Below are 19908 nucleotides of genomic sequence, written 5' to 3' on the forward strand. Positions count from 1 at the left end.
TCTCCCCTTTATTCTGGGGATTTGGATAAAAAGTTGGCAAATGAATGGTTTGGTTAAGAGCCACACTGGATACTACCTTTGGCATAAATGTTTGGTTTGTCCTTAGAGAAACCCTGTCTGGATGAAAAATGATAAAAGGTTCCACTGCCATTAATGCCTGTAACTCTGAGACTCTTCTTGCTGAAGTTATTGCTAGGAGCAGAGCAGTTTTCCATGATAAGAATTTTATCTCGGCTGTATTGGCTGGCTCAAAAGGAGGCAGTGTGAGCTTTTCCAAGACAAAGTTGAGGTCCCATGTAGGTATCGGTGCTCTCCTTGGGGGTCTTATGTTTTTTCCCCTCTGAGGTACTGTCTTAGAAGTGGATGTGAGAAAATAGGAGGTGCCGTATTGTAATGAGCTGAAATGGCAGAGGCATGGATCTTAATTGATGAGAAGGATAGGCCTTTGTCCAGCATCTCAGTAAGGTATTGTAAAATCTGAGGTATATTTCGACAAGCGGTTCAAGTCCTTATGCCTGGTTCCAAGCACAGAATCTCTTCCATTTTTCTGCATAAGATTTCCTGGTGCTGGGCCTCCTGGCTTCCAAAATGACATCCATAACTGCTTTAGAGAGAGGTGTGTTCTGAGTGGTTATATTATTGTGCAGCCAGATTTAAGGTTCTGAGTTGGCTGTGCAGGATCGGATTGTTTTGTTGGGTCAGATGATGAGGAATTTGAGGTAAAGTCCAGGCTGGGCCTTGAGACAAGCTCTTTAGGATTGGGTACCAGTGCTGGCGTGGCCAGTCTGGGGCAATCAGAATCATTTTTGGCTTCTCTTGTCTGACTTTGAGGAGTACCTTGGGGAGGAGAGGCAGTGGTGGAAAGGCATAAACTGTTAGGGTTTTCCAGCTGAATGATAAAGCATCCACCTTCCATGCTTGTGAGTGATAAGTCCTTGTGCAGAATCTCTGTAGTTGGCAGTTGTGAGGGGAAGCAAATAGATCTATGTCTGGGCATCCCCATTCCCTTGTTATCATGTTGAAGACCTGTGGACCTAGTTTCCACTTGTGAGGGTCCATGAGGTTTCTGCTTAGTTCGTCTGCCAGAGTATTTTTCTTTCCTGGCAGGAATTGTGCCTGCAGATGTACTTGATAAGTCAGTGCTGTGTTCCACAAAATCATGGCTTGCCTGCAGAGGGGGTAGAAATGTGTGTCCCCTTGCTTGTTTATGTACATATGACTGTAGTATTGTCCGTCTTTAGCAAAAGTTGTCCTGGATGATGTAGATCCTTGAAGGCTGTCAGGGCATTCTGTACAGCTAGCATCTCTTTTTGATTGATATGAAGATGCATTTGGTCTGCGGGCCATGTGCCCTGAATACATTTTCCTGCCATGTGTGCCCCCCAGGCATAATCCGATGAATCTGTTGTTAGTGTCTGCCTGGCTGTGGGTAAAGTAAAAGGCTGTCCCTTGTTGTGGTGACAGGCCAGTGCCCACCATCGAAACTCTTGTTGCGGGCAGGGAATGAGAGTTATTATTGTTTCCAGGCTGTGGCAATGTTGAGTCCAAACACTTTTTAGATACCATCGTAGCTTCCTCATATGCAGTCTTGCATATGGAATTAGCAGGATGCCATGAAGCCCAAATCCTGCAGACTTTTTCTTGTAGGTAACTGGGTCTTTGTTGTCATCATTTGAAAGTAATGAGTCAATTGCCTTTGTTTGACTGGCGTGAGATAAGCCATCTGGGCAGCTGTATTTAAGCTTGCACCCAGGAATATTATCTCTTGAGAGGTCACTAGTTTTGATTTATTTTCTTTTACTGTGTACCCTAGGCAAATTAGTAATCTTTTTACAAACGCCAGATGCTTTAGTAATGTCCTTGCTCTCTGCTTGAATAAGGCAGTCGTCTAAGTAAGGATATATTTGAATTCCTTTTTGTCTGCAAAATGCAATTACTGGTGCCAGGCATTTTGTGAAGACCCTGGGCACAGTAGATAAGCCAAAGGGCAGTGCAGAGTATTGGTAATGCATTGAGCCAGCTATGAAATCTGAGGTATCTTCTGCAAGATTATCTGATTGGGACATGCAGGTATGCTTATCTGAGGTCCAAAGTAACTGGCCAAGTCTTCTTGCCCAGCATGGGTAGAAGTTGCTGCAGTGTCAACATTTTGAATTTTGGAACGTCCAGGAAAGTATTTACAGTAGACAGGTCCAGTATTGGTCTCCAGGCGTTGTCCTTTCTGGGTACCAAGAAAAGTCTTGAGTAAAATCCTTGCCTCTGTTCTTGCTGTGGTACTTTTTGAATAGCCCTCATGTCCATGAGAGCAGAAATTTGTTTTTGTGCCTCTGCCCATTGATTGTGTGGCAGATCTGGCATACCTTTTGGCCTTGGTAGGGTGTGAAAGTGGAACCTGTAACTCTGAGAAACAATATTCAGTACCCATTTGTCCTGGGTGATCATGTGCCAATTTTGTGAGAAAAGTGTTAATTTTCCCCCTAAAGGTGCTGCCAAAAGGTAAGTGCTTGGCATTGGTAGAGGAAAGTCATTGGGACTGTTTCCTATAAGGTTGTGATTTGTCTTCTCCGCCTTTGGGGGCTGAAGCACCCCATTGTTTAGGTCTGTATGATCCTTGGGGCGGAGATCTGCCTCTTGGGCGTCTGTATCTGCCTCTTTGTGGCCTGTCTGACACTGGAAAGGACCAATTTTTAGAAGGCCAGTTCCTGCTAAATCTGGGTGGCTGAACCTGTAAGAAATCCTTTACTGTCTGCATTGATTTTGCTTTATCCTCCATTTTCTTTAATACCTCTTCTGCCTTACCACCAAACAAAGTAACATGCTGTAATGGAGCATCCAATAATTTTGCTTTAACATGATCAGGTAAATTCTGTTCTTTTAACCAAGCATGCCTTCGAATGACAGAACCTGTAACTGCAGCTCTGCAGGAAGCCTCTAATGAATCAAAACCACATTGCAAAGTATGCTTTCCCACTTGTTCAGCTGCATGCAATAAATCCTGCATTTCCTTATTTTCAGGATATTCAGAGCTTGTAAGCATTTTCTGTTTTAGCAAAGACATTAGGTTGTTGTTGTATCTTTCGGCTTTTCCTGGTTAGGGGTCGCCACAGCGGAACTCCGGTCCGCTAATGATTGGCAGTATATTTTTACGTACCGACTTGCCAGGCCTGACACACAACCTTCAACGAAGGTACGCCCATTCACGCATGTCTCCACACAGAAGACGCTTTAGCTGAGAATCGAACAGGACAATGTCTTACTGTGAGGCGACAACGCTACCGCAGCACCACCACCGCAGTTAAGCATGTGAAACTGGCAGTTTAAAGCCCTTACAGCTAGAGTAGCAGAGGTGTAAACTTTTTCCCCCCATCTGTCCAGTGCTCTAGAATCCCTATCAGAGGGAACAGGGTTTTTTGCAGTGGAAGCCTTGACCCCTTTGGGACCCTGAGAAATTGTTTCTGGATCAGCAGCAGGGTTTTTATAAAGAAATTTATGAGAATCTGGGACCCTGTAGTACCTATCTGGCTTAACTGGTGCAGGGGGTAAAGAATCGTGAGACAAACTGGATTCATAAAATACATCATCAACAATATCTAGTACAGGGGGAATAGCAAGGGGCCTGTGCAGAGGCAATAAAAAAATGTCTCGGAGCCTTTTTTTGGATTCTGAATAATCCTGGCTCTCCCAATGGAAATGCTCCCTTCATGGTGTGCAGGGTTTCCCCAAAAGAGTAGTCCTCAGGAGGAGAGGCTGAAGGGATAGATTCTTCAGCGTCAGAGTCCTCATAGGGAGAAAGAGAATATCCCTGTTCTGAAGAGGAATCAGAAGAAATAGAAACCTGGTCAGAGGAGTCACAGACAGTGTCTTGCCTAGGCCTTTTATCAGGAGGGGGATGGGAACCCCTGATCAAAGTAATTAGGTCCTCCGCCATTTTAAGCATCTGTTTCTTTGGCATGGATGACTGTCCAGGAGAATGCTGTACTTGTTTCTTTGTCTTTAAAGGTGTTTTAGACTTTGCCTTGGCTGCTGAAGTGGTCTTGATAGTTAGCTGTGTAGGTCTGAAAACACCCTCAGAAGCCGATGCCTGCTCAGCGGCTCCGGACCCATCTGAGGGAATAGCTTCCGTAGGCCCAATACCTTAGTTTCCACAAGCTTAGTTGTCTCCACGTGCGAGTCGGTGGTGGCCTGTGGCTCTGAGGTAGCGGGTGTCAGGGGCTGCGAGAGCACCTCACTGAGAACCGGCGAACCGGTGACTGGCCTAGAAGAGACTTCGTCGGTTTTGGACCTCGGATGCCTGTCCTTTTCTTTGTCCTTGCGCTTTTTATGAATTCCGGTCGTCGGTTGTTCCGACAGCATTACATAGTTAAACCTTCGGCCAAAGTAATGTAAAGCAAAATCGAACAGATGCTTAATAGTGTATTGGTTAAATCTAGCACAAAACAGACAACTAGCAACGTCGTGGTCAGGGCCTAGGCAAGGAATACAGTAAGAATGAAAATCCTTATGAGGTATTTGCTTCCACAAGAAATACTATTGTTAACTTTTACTGACATCGGTCTGGAGCAAGAAAAAGTTTCCCCAACGGGTACTTAGCTTTATTGAAGACTTCGGATCTGAAATTCAATTTCGAAAATCTCAGGAGTCAGCCGACCGACACTTGCAAACTGCTTTTGCTTTGGGCACCGTGCGGCAAGAAAGATTGAAGAAAATGGCGTCAGCTGCATCTTGTATACCCCTGGCGCACTGACGTCAGGGAACAGGCGACAGCAACAGACGCCGGACCAGGACTTTGGAATTCAGGCTGACTGCGGGTAGCCTGCCAGCAGGATAACCCTAGTGTAATGACTGCAACAGTGAAACACGATGAACATCATATATCTGTAACTAACTATACATACTAAACTTGAAAACGGCAATATGGCTGCACTGTGACAAGAACTATTTTAGTAACATGATATATAAAACTGAATATTCAGAAACATTTTATGAACATGTAGCTGAGCGAGGTGGGGTGTGACTCGATAAAATGGAACAATGAGAAAACACAGCTCATGCATAATAATGCGACTTTGCTATACTAATGCTACATAAAAAGACCTCAGCCCTTGCTGCATTACAGGGGAATAATTTGCTGCTAGAATGGGTTATAAACCATATTTAGCCCTCAGACTTGTTCTTAGAATAGAGAGAAGCGCATCTTAATGACTTCTCAAATCAAATTTTTAGCATGTATACTTGTGTCAGGACTTTATGGCAAATGCTTTTTTCAGAACAGACAGCAAAAAACTACTTGTTTTTGGCTATGGCTGGCATGATGATCACTTATGAGAACTCAGAGATATGAGAAAAGTACAGTTTTGTACAAACCATAAATGTAGATGTCCGATAGGCATGCATCTGCAGTCCTTACAAATGGGTTGTCCTGTCGTCAGGCAGCCCTTCGGTCGGCCGGATTCCAAAGTCTGGGTCTGGCCTCGGCTGGTGTCGCACTTCACCCGACGTCATAGCTGCAGTTCTTCGGGTATAAAGGCATCAGCCGACGCCATTTTCCTCTGTTTCTTGCCCCAGATGCCAGGTGCCCTCTAGGAAGGCTAAATTTGGATAAATGCAAATGGTTCCAAATAGTAGAGAGCAAACAAAAATAAGCATGTATGTACATATATACAAACAAATACACCATAATAGATTCCCCCAGCTAGCTACAAGATGGGCAAATACCCTAGGAGTACCACAGAGGGGAAGGAGGGTGGGTAATCCTGACTGCAGATGCATGCCTATCGGACATCTACATTTATGGTAGGTACAAAACTGTACTATGTCCTTCAAGGATGCATCTGCAGTCCTTACAAATGGGTAGAATACCATAGCCAAACTGGGGAGGAGGAGAAATAAGATTATGGTGTAGTTAAGATCCCTTGCAAAACAGCAGTGGCAAAACCTGCTCGGGATCTGGAGTATAAAGGTAAATTATAATGCTTGGCAAATGTATGCACGGAGCTCCAAGTAGCAGCCTCTAAAATGTCTTTGGTAGCCACTCCTCGTAAAAAAGCTGTGGTAGTGGCTGTAGCCCTTGTAGAGTGAGGCCTGATGTTTTCTGGAGTTTTCTTTCCATGGTAGGAATAACAAAATCTAATGCAATTTCCTATCCACTTAGAGATTGTCTGTTTCGAAATTGCTTTTCCTTCCATTCCTGTTGCATATGCTACCAGTAGCTGGTCAGTTTTTCTATTGCTCTTGGTCCTGTCCAGGTAGTAACGTAATTGTCTATGCACATCCAAGGTATGCAACAGTCTTTCTCCCCTGTTCTGTGGGTTGGGGAAGAATGTAGGTAGGTGGATAGCTTGATTTAAAGATACCCTGGAGACCACCTTTGGCATAAAAGTAGGATTAGTTCTCATGGACACTCTATCTTGATGTAAGATCAGGAAGGGCTGTACTGCCATTAATGCCTGTAGCTCGGATACCCTTCTTGCTGAAGTGATTGCAAGCAGGAAAGCAGTTTTCCATGATAAGTACTGTAATTCTGCTGTTGCTGCTGGCTCGAAAGGAGGGAGTGTCAACTTTTCTAGCACAAAGTTCAAGTCCCATGCTGGCAATGGTGGCTTCCTAGGTGGTTTTACGTTTTTAATTCCTCTCAGAAACTGCCTGAGTAGAGGATGTGAGAAGACTGGAGGATCCAAGTTGTATTCTGCTGAAATAGCTGATGCATGAATCTTAATGGAAGAATAGGACAGGCCGTTGTGGAAGAGCTCTGCCAAGTATTCCAGGACGTTAGCTATGTTTACCAGTGCCACATTTTCTCCTTTTGCAGTACTCCAAATGAGATATCTTTTCCATTTTGCTGAATAAGTTTTTCTTGTTGAGGGTCTGCGAGCCTCCAAGATAATGTCTTTAACCATTTGAGATAAATCTGGGTTATTTGGTCTTATGCAATGCTCCAGGCAGCCAGCTGCAGTGTTTTTAGGTTTGGATGTAGGGTTTTGAAGTTGTTCTGTGTTAACAGCAGGGGAACAAGGGGTAGAGGCCATATTTGTTCTCGAGACATGCTCCTCAGTAATGGGTACCAATGTTGCCTTGGCCAGTCTGGAGCTATCAGGATGATCCTTGGACGGTCCTCTTTGATCTTCAATAGCACCTTGTGCATCAAAGGAAGAGGTGGGAATGCATATGCTGTCAGGTTTTTCCAGCTGAAGGATAGGGAGTCCACTTTCCAAGCAAGTGGGTGGTACGTCCTTGTGCAGAATTTTTTCAGTTGGTGGTTGTGTGGGGTTGCAAATAAGTCTATTTCTGGTAGTCCCCATTTCCCTGTAATGGTTTTGAAGATGTCCGGATGCAGCATCCATTCGTGAGCATCCGTGGTAGTTCTGCTCAGGATGTCTGCTAGTATATTTTCTTTTCCTGGCACAAAAATTGCTTGTAACTGAATGTTGAAGCTCAGGGCCACATTCCAGAGGTCCATTGCCATCCGGCATAGAGGGTATGAATGTGTGCCTCCCTGTTTGTTGATGTACCACATAACTGTGGTGTTGTCCGTCCTTATCAGCAGTTGACCCTGTTGGAGAAATGGTCTGAATGCCTGAATTGCCAGTTTTACTGCCAGCATTTCCTTTTGATTTATGTGTAGGCGCAGCTGGTCTTGAGTCCATAAGCCCTGTGTGCACTTGTCCAGCATGTGTGCCCCCCAACCGAGGTCTGAGGTGTCTGTTGTGATGGCCTGGCTTGGCTGAGTGTTGTGGAAGGGCAGTCCCTTGTTTAATTGACAGGCCTGAGCCCACCATTGGAATTCTTGCTTCAGGCATGGAATTATTGGAATTTGGGTTTCTAGGCTGTGCTTGTGCTGAGACCATAAATTCCTTAGGTACCACTGTAACTTTCTCATATGTAGTCTGGCATTTGGAACCAATATTATGCAGGATGCCATGTAACCGAGGGCTTGCAGGACTTTTCTTGCTGTTAGCTGGTTCTGCTTTGTTAATGCCATGAAGTAGAGAGGGAGTTGCTCCTGTTTTTCTACTGTCAGGAATGCCATTTGTTTTGATGTGTCCAGATCTGCACCCAAGAAGGTTATCCTTTGGGATGGTATCAGCCTTGACTTTTTTATACTGACTGTGTATCCCAGGGCTTGTTGTAGATGAATGACCCTTTCCAAATCTTTTGTTAATTTGTTTTTGTTGTCCGCTTGTAACAGGCAGTCGTCCAGGTAAGGGTAAATTTGAATTCCCTGAAGTCTGCAATGAGCAATTACTGATGCCAGGCATTTCGTGAATACTCTGGGCGCAGTAGATAAGCCAAAGGGCAATGCTGAGAATTGATAATGCTCTGATCCTGCAAGAAATCTGAGGTATCTTCTGCAATTTGGTCGTATGGGGACGTGCAGGTATGCCTCCTTGAGATCTAGAGTTACCAGCCAAGACTCCTTGCCCAGCATGGGAAGAAGCTGCTGTAGGGTCAGCATTTTGAATTTTGGAACAATGAGGTATGTGTTTAAAGCGGACAGGTCGAGAATAGGTCTCCATTGGTTTTCTTTTCTTGGTACCAGGAAGAGTCTGGAGTAAAATCCTTGCCCTTGTTCCATAGATGGTACCCCTTCTACAGCTCTCATCCTTAGTGAGTTATTTGTTCTAGAGCTTCTGTCTTCTGATTTGGAGGTAGGTTTGGCATTCCTCTCTTCCTTGGTAGAGTATGGAAGTGAAACCTGTAACCTTGGTCTATTGTCTGTAAAATCCATTTGTCTCCTGTGATGTAATGCCAGTTTACTGAAAATAAGGCTAGCTTCCCGCCTATGGGTGCTTCTAGTTGTTCCCTGGTAGGCGGTGCCAGAGCCAAGTCACTGTGATTGTCCTGTGGAAGTGGTGGTGGCTGGGTCTGTGGCTGCACCTCGCTGGTTATTTTGCCACTGACGTCCCCTGTAGGCACCTCTGGATTGACCCCTGCCTCGAGTGCCTATTCCTGCCTCTCGGAGCTCTGGAGGTGTCTGGAAAGGACCAATTCTTGGAAGGCCAGTTCCTGCTAAACCTTGGAGGCTGGACCTGCAAGAAATCCTTGACTGTCTGGACAGATTTTGCTTTCTCTTCCACCTTCTTCAGCACCTGCTGTGCAGGGGAGCCAAACAAATTGAGCTTATCCATTGGAGCATCTAGGAGCTTTGATTTAACATGGTCTGGTAAGGACTGCTCTTTTAACCATGCATGTCTTCTGATCACTGTGCCAGTCATAGCTGATCTAAAGGAAGCCTCCAGTGCATCATAGCCGCATTTTAAGGAATGATTGCTGACCTGCTGAATGTTATGTACCATTTCCTGTACAGATTTTTTATCTAATGGTTCATCAGAGGTTAGTTTTTTAGTTAACTGGTCTAACACAAATTCCTGATACTGAATCATGTGGAATTGGCAGTTCAAGGCCCTAGCTGAAAGAGTAGCAGAAGTGTAAACATTTTTCCCCATCTCTCTAAGGCCCTAGATTCCCTTTGAGGGGAGGGGGTTTTTGGCAGAGGTAGCTGCTACAGCCTTGGGTCCCTGGGAGATAGTTTCGGGATCTGCAAAAGGGGCCTTATACAAATGATAATGTGCGTCCGGAACCCTGTAGTACCTATCGGGCTTAGCCGGGGCCGGAGGTAGAGAATCAGGAGCAGTACAAGCATCATTAAATGCATCATCCACAACAGTAAGTACTGGAGGAATGGCTAAAGGCCTATGCTGTGGCAAATGCAAAAAGGTTCTAAGCCTTTTCCTAGAGTCTGAAAAATCCTGGCCCTGCCATTGAAATTGTTCCCTCATAGCATGCAAGGTTTCCCCAAAGGAAAATTCCTCAGGCGGAGAGGCAGAAGGAATGGAATCTTCTGCATCAGAGTCCTCATACGGAGAGAAGGAGCCCTCTGGAGGGTTTGAATTGTCTGAATCATCAGAGGGGTCGTCTGAAGAAGCTGGCTCAGGGGGCTCTACTCTAGTCCTCTTCTCTGGAGGTGGGTGAGAGGCCCTGTCTGGATGCGGTTGGGATCCCCGGATCAAAGAAATGAGATCCTCTGCTAGACTAAGCATTTGTGAACTAGAGCTAGGCCTGTGAGAGGGGGTCTTAGCAGGCACAGTTTTGGTAGTTTTTGCTGCTTTAGCCCTGGCAAAGGCCTTAATCGACATGGATGCAGGAGGCCTAGCAGCTCCACGTGCAGGGGTGGATATATCCAAAGGGATAGTGTCAGATAAATCCTGTGAACCTGCAAGAGCAGGTGGGATTTCAGTAGCAGATTCAGACAAGCTAGATGAGGCCTCGGTAAGAGGTAAGTTTTCGGCCGCAAGGAAGAACCGTGGACTCGGTTTCAGCCGAAACCGAGACACTCGCGGTTGGCTCAACAACCGCGGACCGCGAGTGTCGGCACTTTTCCTTATGCTTTTTAGAAAATTTGCGTAGTCGGAGGATCCGACGGCATAATGTAAGCAAAAGCGGAGCCGAAAAACTCCTCAGCAAATTCCGATCGACATCTAAGCGTCCGTCGGTTAAAAGAAGCACAGGCTAGACAAGCTGCTACGTCGTGGTCTGGGCCTAAGCAAGGTAAGCAGTAAGAGTGGAAATCTTTATGAGGTATTTGTTTCCCACAAGTTAAACAGTTATTCACTTTTTCTGACATCGGCTGAGGCAAGAAAGAGTCCCCAACGGGGTACTTAGCTTTTTAGAAGTCTTCGGTTGAAGTATTCGGTAGTAGTAATCTCTGGCTCTGACCGACCGGCACTTGCGAACAGCTTCTGCTTCGGGCGCCATGCGGCAAGAAAGACCGAGGAAAATGGCGTCGGCTGATGCCTTTATACCCGAAGAACTGCAGCTATGACGTCGGGTGAAGTGCGACACCAGCCGAGGCCAGACCCAGACTTTGGAATCCGGCCGACCGAAGGGCTGCCTGACGACAGGGCAACCCATTTGTAAGGACTGCAGATGCATCCTTGAAGGACATCCTCTCATTACTCTCAAAGTATTGCTGCCACAGCCTCTAGGATGTGTGCAGATAACAATGACACCAAGAAGGCCCTACAATGTGCATAGGCTCTGCAACAGAACTTCTGAAATGTTAGCTCATCTACACTGCCTGTAAAGGGTATAAATGTAGAAGCACACATGGATAACAGAAGACAATTCATTCACCAAGTCCATCAGTTTCTCTACTAAAAGGATCAGCTCATGACCCTGGGGGTTTCAACAACTTATCTTCTTCTACCCCATCTCAAGAATTTCATCATATCTGCTCAGTGTATTCTTATAGTGGATCCATGACAACCTGTGGAGTTTCCATTCATCAGAATGATGCTCATCAAAAATTTCCCCTCCCAAAGTGGTAGAGTTCAACCATTTCTGCTGGGGGCGCCTGCATCCCTTACAAACCTTACATTACAACATCATATTTTCACCAAAGTGGAGGAAAGGGGGCAAATCTTGAGAAATTTTCTCTTCAGATAAATGAAGATGTGATAAGGTATCCTACTCTACTAGAATTCTACTACTGTTACTAAACATACTAATTCTTCAGGAAAGGATATCACAACCAGATGAAGAAAGTACAGTCAAGTACTTACCATAAAGTACAGCTGCATTAGAAACAGACCATACTGTAGATGTTAGAGTATATTACTGCTGTACTGATGTGGGATTCTTCCCTGTAGAAGCCCGATGGCTGACCTAACTTACAGAGCTCCTCATCCATCACCCTCTTGGCCCAGTGGAGTCTTTCCAACTTGGGCATCAGGATGCCAGTAGTATAAGGTGACTTCAGACAGTATAATTTCTGATCTTTCTTGTCCTAGATAGACACTTGGGCTGAAAGAATCAGTCTCCATGGGTAAAAGCCCTACCAGAGCACTCCAAAGACTGCCTCTTTGGGCTGCTGCTAAACTATGAGGAGAAGATGTGTCTGATTGTGGGGGGACAGGTAACTTGGGTTTTCACTCACTGATACCAACTGGGGAATGATGGGAGGGGAAGTAAATATACCTAACATCTGTAGTTATTGTAAATTCCAAATACAATTACACTACACTCATTGTAACATTCATTGCTACCATACTACAGTCACAGACAGACTCCTTAAGTTTATGGACCAGAGTACGGCAGGCCACTAGAAGAGGCAAGGGACAACAGGGCCTGCAGTGTGACCACAGCAAAAACTGCTGTGGCCCTGAAAGCAATGCTCAGTCTATAGTGTTTGAAAAAGGTGGGTACAGAAGACCAATCAGCTGCCTCCAAAACAGACTATGCTAACTCCTTTTCAAGAAGGCAGTCATATAGCTGCAGTGGCTCTTGTAGAATTACAGGAGCAATAAATAATTTGACAACCTCAAAAAATTAAATTTAAGCCATTCTAGGCTTCCCAACACTACCTGACTCTGCAAGTCTTGATATAGCATCACATGCAAATTTCAGAGATTGAACTAATTTTACTCAATGAGGCATCCAAATTCTGTCTTGCTACAAGGAACAGATCATAAACTACAAAGGTTACTGGACCTGCTCTATGGTACTCGAGTATTAAACAACATGAACAAATTTACTGCTCTTAAAACTCACGTACTAGATGTGAATACCTTTTTCCCATATTCATACCTTAGCCTGGAATCCTTATCAAAATGTAATGGTGTAAGAGGGACAGCTTCCCTGCTCTTATTGCCTGAAGATAAAGAAACAAAATATGATCTGCATTATGTAAGCTTTACACAGCAATTTCACACGAGGCAGAAACCACACAGGTGTCAGGAGGTATAAATCACCATTTTTCTTTTATTCACCTTCTGGTACCTCGGCCTTTCGCCTTGAAGGAATGGGTCACATTTGTATGTCAGTTAAAGTTCACAAAATTAGTGTTGTTTCGATCTTTGATTTTACGCACCCAAAATGTGCCCAAAATTAACTCCTGCAATTCACAGAGAGTTAGATATTGATAGCACATTCAAGTATGAATGTAGATTTTTTTTTTTATTAGACCCATTGCTCATACTACTATTGAAACTATCTGGGTATCTTTCTTCCACAATGCTCTGATTTCTACCTGTAAATCCTGACATTTTAAGAGTCTGTATCTCTCTGTATGCAAGACACTATAATCACTAGGTATAGCAATTTCAATGCAAAATGTACTTTTGTCTTTTTTCATGGACTAGTATATCTGGTTTTCTCGTATCTATTTTTTGAACTGTTGGTAATGGGTGATCCCATGTGTCGTACACTTCATCATTCTCTATAATGCTTTTTGGTTCACATTTCTAATGCTTCTCAGCAACTTCTATATTTTTAGTGTTGGCACAATCACCTATGCAACAGTCCTGTCACATTATTGTGCTTTTCAGTGCACCGACCCTGTGCCATGAGTGCATTACACCTAGCAACAAAACAAGATGTGCGACTGTTTCCAATTCTCTTAAGGGATATACAGTAAACTCTCAGTTAACTGGAATGCTAGCAACCAGCAAAATCAAAGAAATACGGTACAATTTTCATCTGTTATACTTTCTGCCCCCCCCCCCCACCCCACCCCCAGAAACATACCTTAGGTTTTTAGAGTTTTAAAAAGGAAGACAGGAATAAATTCCCTCTCTCTCCAACCCGAGACCAAGTGAAACCAAACAAATAGTAGAGGGTACAGTACACTAGTCAGGCCTATTTTTAACAGTAACTCTCAAGCAACCAGAAACTAAAAGCTATCTGGCATCTACCAATCCCCATGGGTGCTGGTTAACTGAGGCTTTACTGTATGATGTTCCAAGGGCCATGCCTTACTCTTGGGCTACATATGCCTGTCTGACTACTCTGCACAAGAGGTATGAGAGACTGTTGATGCATCATATCACGGTTGTCTAGTCTGTGAGGATATGCAGGATTCCTGGCTGACAGGTCTGTTGGAAGGGCTTTGATGGTAAAATTACTGCCATCCTCTCTCTGATACGGATGTGCTTTTTTTTCCAAGTATTGTTCCAGGTGGTCTTAATTTTCAGGTTCCCTGAGAGGGCCCTCCATGCTATGTTTCATGAGTCTGTAGTAACTGTCAGAGTGTTTTCTTCTAGTTTGAATGGGTCACTGGCTGAGGTTCACCTGCTGTATCCACCATGAGAGCTCTTTCTTGATACAAAGCATCAGGGGGATGGGACTCCACAGGGAATGAGTATGCTGGCACCATCTGTTTCAAGAATGCCACTCTAGTTTTCTCATACGCAGCCTTGCCAGGTGGACCACTAGGATTGCTGATGGCATGTATTAGAGTCCTATGGACCTCCAGGACCATAATCTCAAAGTAAGACACAAGGTTAAGAAGAATACCTTCCCTATAATTAAGAATGCCTTGTGGTTTCCAATGCCCAAAAGGGATCCCAGACTTATCTGGAAGGTAATTAGCCATGACCTGGGCAGGTTCACAGAAAGTCCTAGGCCACAGTAAAATGCAAATCTATCTGCAGCTCCTCTATGGTTGGAGCCTGAATCGTGCAGTTAAGGTAGGAGTAAATAAGGACTCTCTTAGTTCTGCAATAGGCAATTACTGAAGCCAGTCAGGCTTCTGGAGAGCTATGAGTCTGAAGTCTGGCTACAAAGATATGCTGGTGACTGCACACACCAGGGCTTCACTCAATGGAGGAACAGCTGAGGGTTTTGGCTCTGGCAAACCCAGAGGTTCTTTATAACTATTCCTGGCATCAGAGTATTCCCCTGACTTGTTTCAGATGAAATCCTTCATTCTATCCTCTACATCCCAGCAAAGGATTTCTCACAGGGTTTCCTTACTATCAGATTCCCAAAAAAGAGGGGGGGCATTTGTTCCACCTAGGTTAAATCATCAACTTCAGAGTCAGATGAGTTTGACTTATCAGAAGACGGATGCTACTCTTTTCTTTCTTGATGTAGGGGACCTTTGACACTGATGGATGAAGGCTCTTAAGGAAAAGTACAAAGTCCTCAGCCAAATGCATCAGGTCTTCAGGTCTTGTGATGGGGGGGGGGTGAAAAATGAGGCAAGAAGCACATGTACATGGCTTGAATGCCTTGGCCCACCTTTTGGGAGGTAATAAGCATCGTAGAGATGGATGAATGTGAATTTTTATTTCTGAGTCACAGGCATACTTGTTCACTAGAGCCAAAGGAATACCGTTCTCATCCTCAGATATGAAATACACAAGAATCAGAACCAAATATCCACAGAAAGGTGTCAGGACTGATTGACTACTGCAGATTTTTGGCTCAGGAGGAAGTACCGTCTTCTGAGAGCATTGCTGCCAAAGCACATCATTGGACCTAATCCCATCAAGTGTATACAGGCCTTCAAACTCAAGAATTATGTAGTCTACATCACAGTATCCTCTTCTCTTGGGTACTTTTGTGTGTTTAAATTAGGGCATACATGGATAACTTGGCTGACACTATGTTGGCAATTGAAAATGCATGCAACCTTTTCTGGTTTAGAAAGTCCTCAACAGATTTGTTTCTCTACATGATGGTCTTCTAATCATTTGTGACTTCACAACAGCGGGTGCTGCAGGAAGCAATTAAATGGGTAGGTTATATATAATGGCAGGATGAGTTTCGATCATGGTTAACATTTACATAAATTACTGGTCATATACTACCGCACATGCTAAGCAGTCTTCCAGCAGGGGTCTTCCTCCTCAGGCTACAAACCACAGCTACTTTGACATACAGCTAATTTCAGACATACAAGGTGGTTAGAGCCACACTGACTGTGAATAAATAAAACTAAATGCCATAGTAACCTATTTTACTCAAACATAATTCTGCCCAGCCAGATCAATGCCTGTTTAACAGCAGATGTCAGTCATTTTCATCCATAGACTGCCTCAGTACCCTCTAATTACAGCTTCTTTGACTATGCAAACCCCGTATGTCTGATTGCGAAAAAAAAAAAAAAAAATAAAATAATAATAATAATGTTCACAATGTTTTGGCATGTTTTACTCAAGAACACATTAACCCTGCCAAACCAAATCAGTCAATGTTTAAAGTACAGTTGTGTACACTTACCATAAATGTAGATGTTCAAGTGTATTCACTGTTGCAGTCATCACAATTGGGTTATGTCTGCAGGTAGCCCTCAGTCATCTGAATACCAGTCTCTTAGGATTTCTGCGTCGGCTGCTGTCGCTTCTTCCATGACGTCAGGTCATCAGGGGTATAAAACAGGCAGCTGACGCCATTACATCAGTTTTTCTTGCCCCAAATGTCAGGAGCCCCCAAAACTAGGACGCTAGTATATGGTGGGGAATTCCACCAGTAAAAAGTAAATACCAATGCCATAGGAATGGCCATAGAGAAGAGAGGTAGGAAGACAGGGAAGGGCTGGGAGGGAGGGAAACCAGGACTGCAACAGTGAATACACTCAAACATCTACATGTATGGTAAGTGTACACAACTGTACTATGTTCTTCGTGTTTCACTGTTACAGTCATCACAACTGGGTTGATTCCCAAAGCTAAGGAAGGGTGGAGGCAGTCAAGAAGTGTTAGGGTTGGCTAGTAGGCCTTGCAAGACTGCTGTAGCAAATACAGCTCTGGGTTTGAAAAAGATTGGTAAATGGTAATGCTTGGTGAAGGTGTGTACAGAGCTCCAGGTTGCAGCTTCCAGGATGTCTCTGGTAGGGAACTCCACTGAGAAATCCTGTAGAGGTGGAAGTAGCCCTAGTGGAATGTGGTCTGATCCCCTGTGGGGTAGGTTTTCCATTGTGCTTGTAGCAGAAATGGATGCAATGTGCTATCCATTTGTAAATAGTTTGCTTTGAAATGGCCTTACCCTCTGCCCCTGTAGCAAAGCTGACTTGCAGCTGGTCAGATTTTCTGAAGGGTTTAGTCCCGTCAAGGTAGAACCTAAGCTGTCTGTGCACATCCAAGGAGTGCAGGATCCTTTTCCCCTTTATTCTGAGGGTTAGGGAAAAAGGTAGGTAAATGGATGAATTGGTTTAGAGCCTCACTGGACACTACCTTAGGCACAAAGGACGGATTAGCCCTGAGGGAAACCCTGTCAGCATGGAAAATAATGAAGGGTTCCAAAGACATTTGAGCCTGTAACTCAGACACTCTTCTTGCTAAAGTTATGGCTAAAAGCAAGACTGTTTTCCAAGAGAGGAATTTTAACTCTGCTGAAGCTGCTGGTTCAAAAGGGGGTAGCATGAGTTTTTCCAGTATAAAGTTAAGGTCCCAGGCATGGGTGGGTGCTCTCCTAGGAGGCCTTAAGTTGTTAACCCCTCTCAGGAACTGTTTGATGAGAGGGTGAGAAAACAGAGGTGGCTCAGTATTATAATGAGCTGAGATGGCAGAGGCATGAATCTTAAAAGAGGAGAAGGACAGGCCTCTTGAGTAGGTCTGCTAGGTAATCCAGGATTAGAGGTAAGGAGGACACAGCTGTGTGTCCTTCCCTTGAGACCGATTCCAAGAACAATATCTTTTCCACTTTTCAGCATAGGATTTCCTAGTACTAGGTCTTCTGGCTTCAAGAATGACGTCCAGCACCTGTTGGCTGAGGGTTGCTGGTGGAGTATTCAGGGGATAAGCCAGGCTGCTAGTTGTAGGGATTGCAATTGTGGATGCAAAATCTGTCCCTCCTGCTGTGACAGCAGGGTAGGAGTCTGGTGAAGGTGCCAGGGTGGCACTGTTGTCAGACTGTGCAAGAGTGGGTACCAGTGCTGGTGTGGCCAGTCTGGGGCAATAAGAATTGCCCTTGGCCTGTCCTGTTTTATCTTGAGTAGTACTTTTGAGAGGGGGAAAGGCATAAACTGTAAGGTTTTCCCATTGAAAGGATAGGGCATCCACCTCCCAGGCCCTACTGTAAGGGTTCCTGGTGCAGAATTTGCTCAACTGGTGGTTCTCGGGGAAGGTAAATAGGTCCACCTCCGGTGTCCGCCAACTCTGGATCAGAAGGTTGAAGGTGTTGGGCTCCAATTTCCACTCGTGTGGGTCTATGTCGTCTGCCAGTGAATTTTGTTTGCCTGGCAGGAATTGAGCTTATAGATGCACTTGGTTGCTCAAGGCAGTGTTCCACAGGGCCATGGCTAACCTGCAGAGTGGGTAAGAGTGGGTTCCCCCCTGCTTGTTTATGTACCAACATAACTGTGGTGCTGTTTTTATGAGCAGTTGTCCTGGAAGGATTAGTTATTTGAAGGCTGTCAGAGCATTCTGTACAGATAGCATCTCTTTTTGATTGATATTCAGGAGACTCTGGGATGGGCTCCAGTGTCCCTGAATGCATTTTAGTGCCATGTGAGCTCCTCATGCATAGTCTGATGTGTCTGTTGTCAGGGTTTGGGTGGCGAGGGGTTGAGTGAAAAGCAGTCCCTGTGGTTGCAAACTTCTGCCCCCCAAAGAAACTCTGCCCTTAGACAAGGTATGATTGGAATGACTGTTTCCAGGTCCTGAGAATGCTGGCACCAAAGACTTTTTAAGTACCACTAAAGTTTCCTCATATGCAGTCTTGCATATGGAATTAACAGAATGAATGAGACCATGAACCCCAGGGCTTGCAGTATTTGTCTTGCAGATAGCTGGCTTCTGGTGGCCATTTGTTTGAAGTAGTTTGTCAGATAGACCTGTTTTTCTGAGGTGAGAAATGTCATCTGGGAAGTCGAGTCCAAGCTTGCTCCCAGGAATACAATCTTTTGACTGGTTACCAGTTGTGATTTCTTTTCGTTGATTGTGTACCCCAATGAAGTGAGAAGGCTTTTTACAAATGCCAGGTGCTGAGGCAGCAATTCCTGACTGTCTGCCTGAATCAGGCAGTCAACCAGATATGGGAAAATTTGGATATTTCTCTGCCTGCAGTATGCAATGGCTGGAGCCAGGCACTTTGTGAATACTCTGGGCGCAGTAGATATGCCAAGGGGAAGTGCAGAGTACTGATAGTGCACAGAGCCCGCCCTGAAGCGGAGATATTTTCTGCAAGACTCCCTTATGGGGATGTGCAGATAAGCTTCTTTTAAGTCTAGAGTGACTAACCATACACCCTTGGCTAGCATGGGGAGAAGTTATTGCAGGGTAAGCATCTTGAATTTTGGGACCACCAGAAAGGTGTTGAGAGTTGTTAGATCCAGAATTGGGCACCAAGAGCCCTCTTTTCTGGGCACCAGGAAAAGTCTGGAATAGAAACCCTGCCCCTTTGCTCTACTGGAACAGGCTGAATAGCTCTGATGTTGAGCAGGGAAAGTAGTTTCTTTTGAGCCTCTGCCCACTGGTTTAGAGGAAGGTCTGGAAACCCGGTTGGGGCTGGCAGAGTATGGAAGTAGAATCAGTACCCCTGGGACACAATGTTTAAGACCTATCTGTCTTGAGTAATGGACATCATGTTTTTTGCATGAAGGGCGAGTTTTCCTCCTAATGGGCACAAGTAATTGGGCAGGGCTGGGAAGGATAACTAAAAAGTCATTGTGAACTTTTTCCATAAGGGGCAGCTTACCACTCCCTGTTTTTGAGGTTGGAACACTCCATTGTTTAGATCTCTGCATACCCTGAGATTGTAGTCTGGGTGGCCTGTTTCCCCTGGGTTTGGTCTGCGAAGGCCTGGAAGGGGCTGGAAAGGACCAGTTTTTAGAAGGCCAGTGCCTACTGAATCTAGGTGGTTGCACTTGTAAGAATTCTTTAACAGTTTACAAGGATTTAGCTTTTTCTTCCATCTTTTTAAGAACCTCTTTTGCTTTTGGTGCCAAATAAACAGTCCTTATTTAAAGGGGCATCTAGTAATTTGGATTTGACATGATCTGGCATGGTTTGTTCCTTCAGCCAAGCATGCCTTCTCAGTACAGTCCCAGTGACTGCAGCCCTGCAAGATGCTTCTAAGGCATCAAAGCCACACTGCAAAGTATGCTTACTAACTTGGTTTGCAGAATGCATTAGCTCTTGTAAATCTTTATTCTCTGCATAATCTGGAAGTAACACTATTATTTGTTTA

General features: G+C 44.7%; 1 protein-coding gene across 1 annotated transcript in view; it reads right to left on the reverse strand.

The window, feature by feature from the left end:
* The window catches only part of RAD17 (RAD17 checkpoint clamp loader component), a 1292309-nt gene that overhangs the window by 275405 nt on the left and 996996 nt on the right, over positions 1–19908 (reverse strand). The gene's annotated exons all lie outside the window — the stretch shown is intronic.

The sequence above is a fragment of the Protopterus annectens genome, chromosome 2.part2 (assembly GCF_019279795.1).
Source record: "Protopterus annectens isolate FY-2018-M chromosome 2.part2, PAN1.0, whole genome shotgun sequence".
NCBI classification, from domain to species: domain Eukaryota; kingdom Metazoa; phylum Chordata; order Ceratodontiformes; family Protopteridae; genus Protopterus; species Protopterus annectens.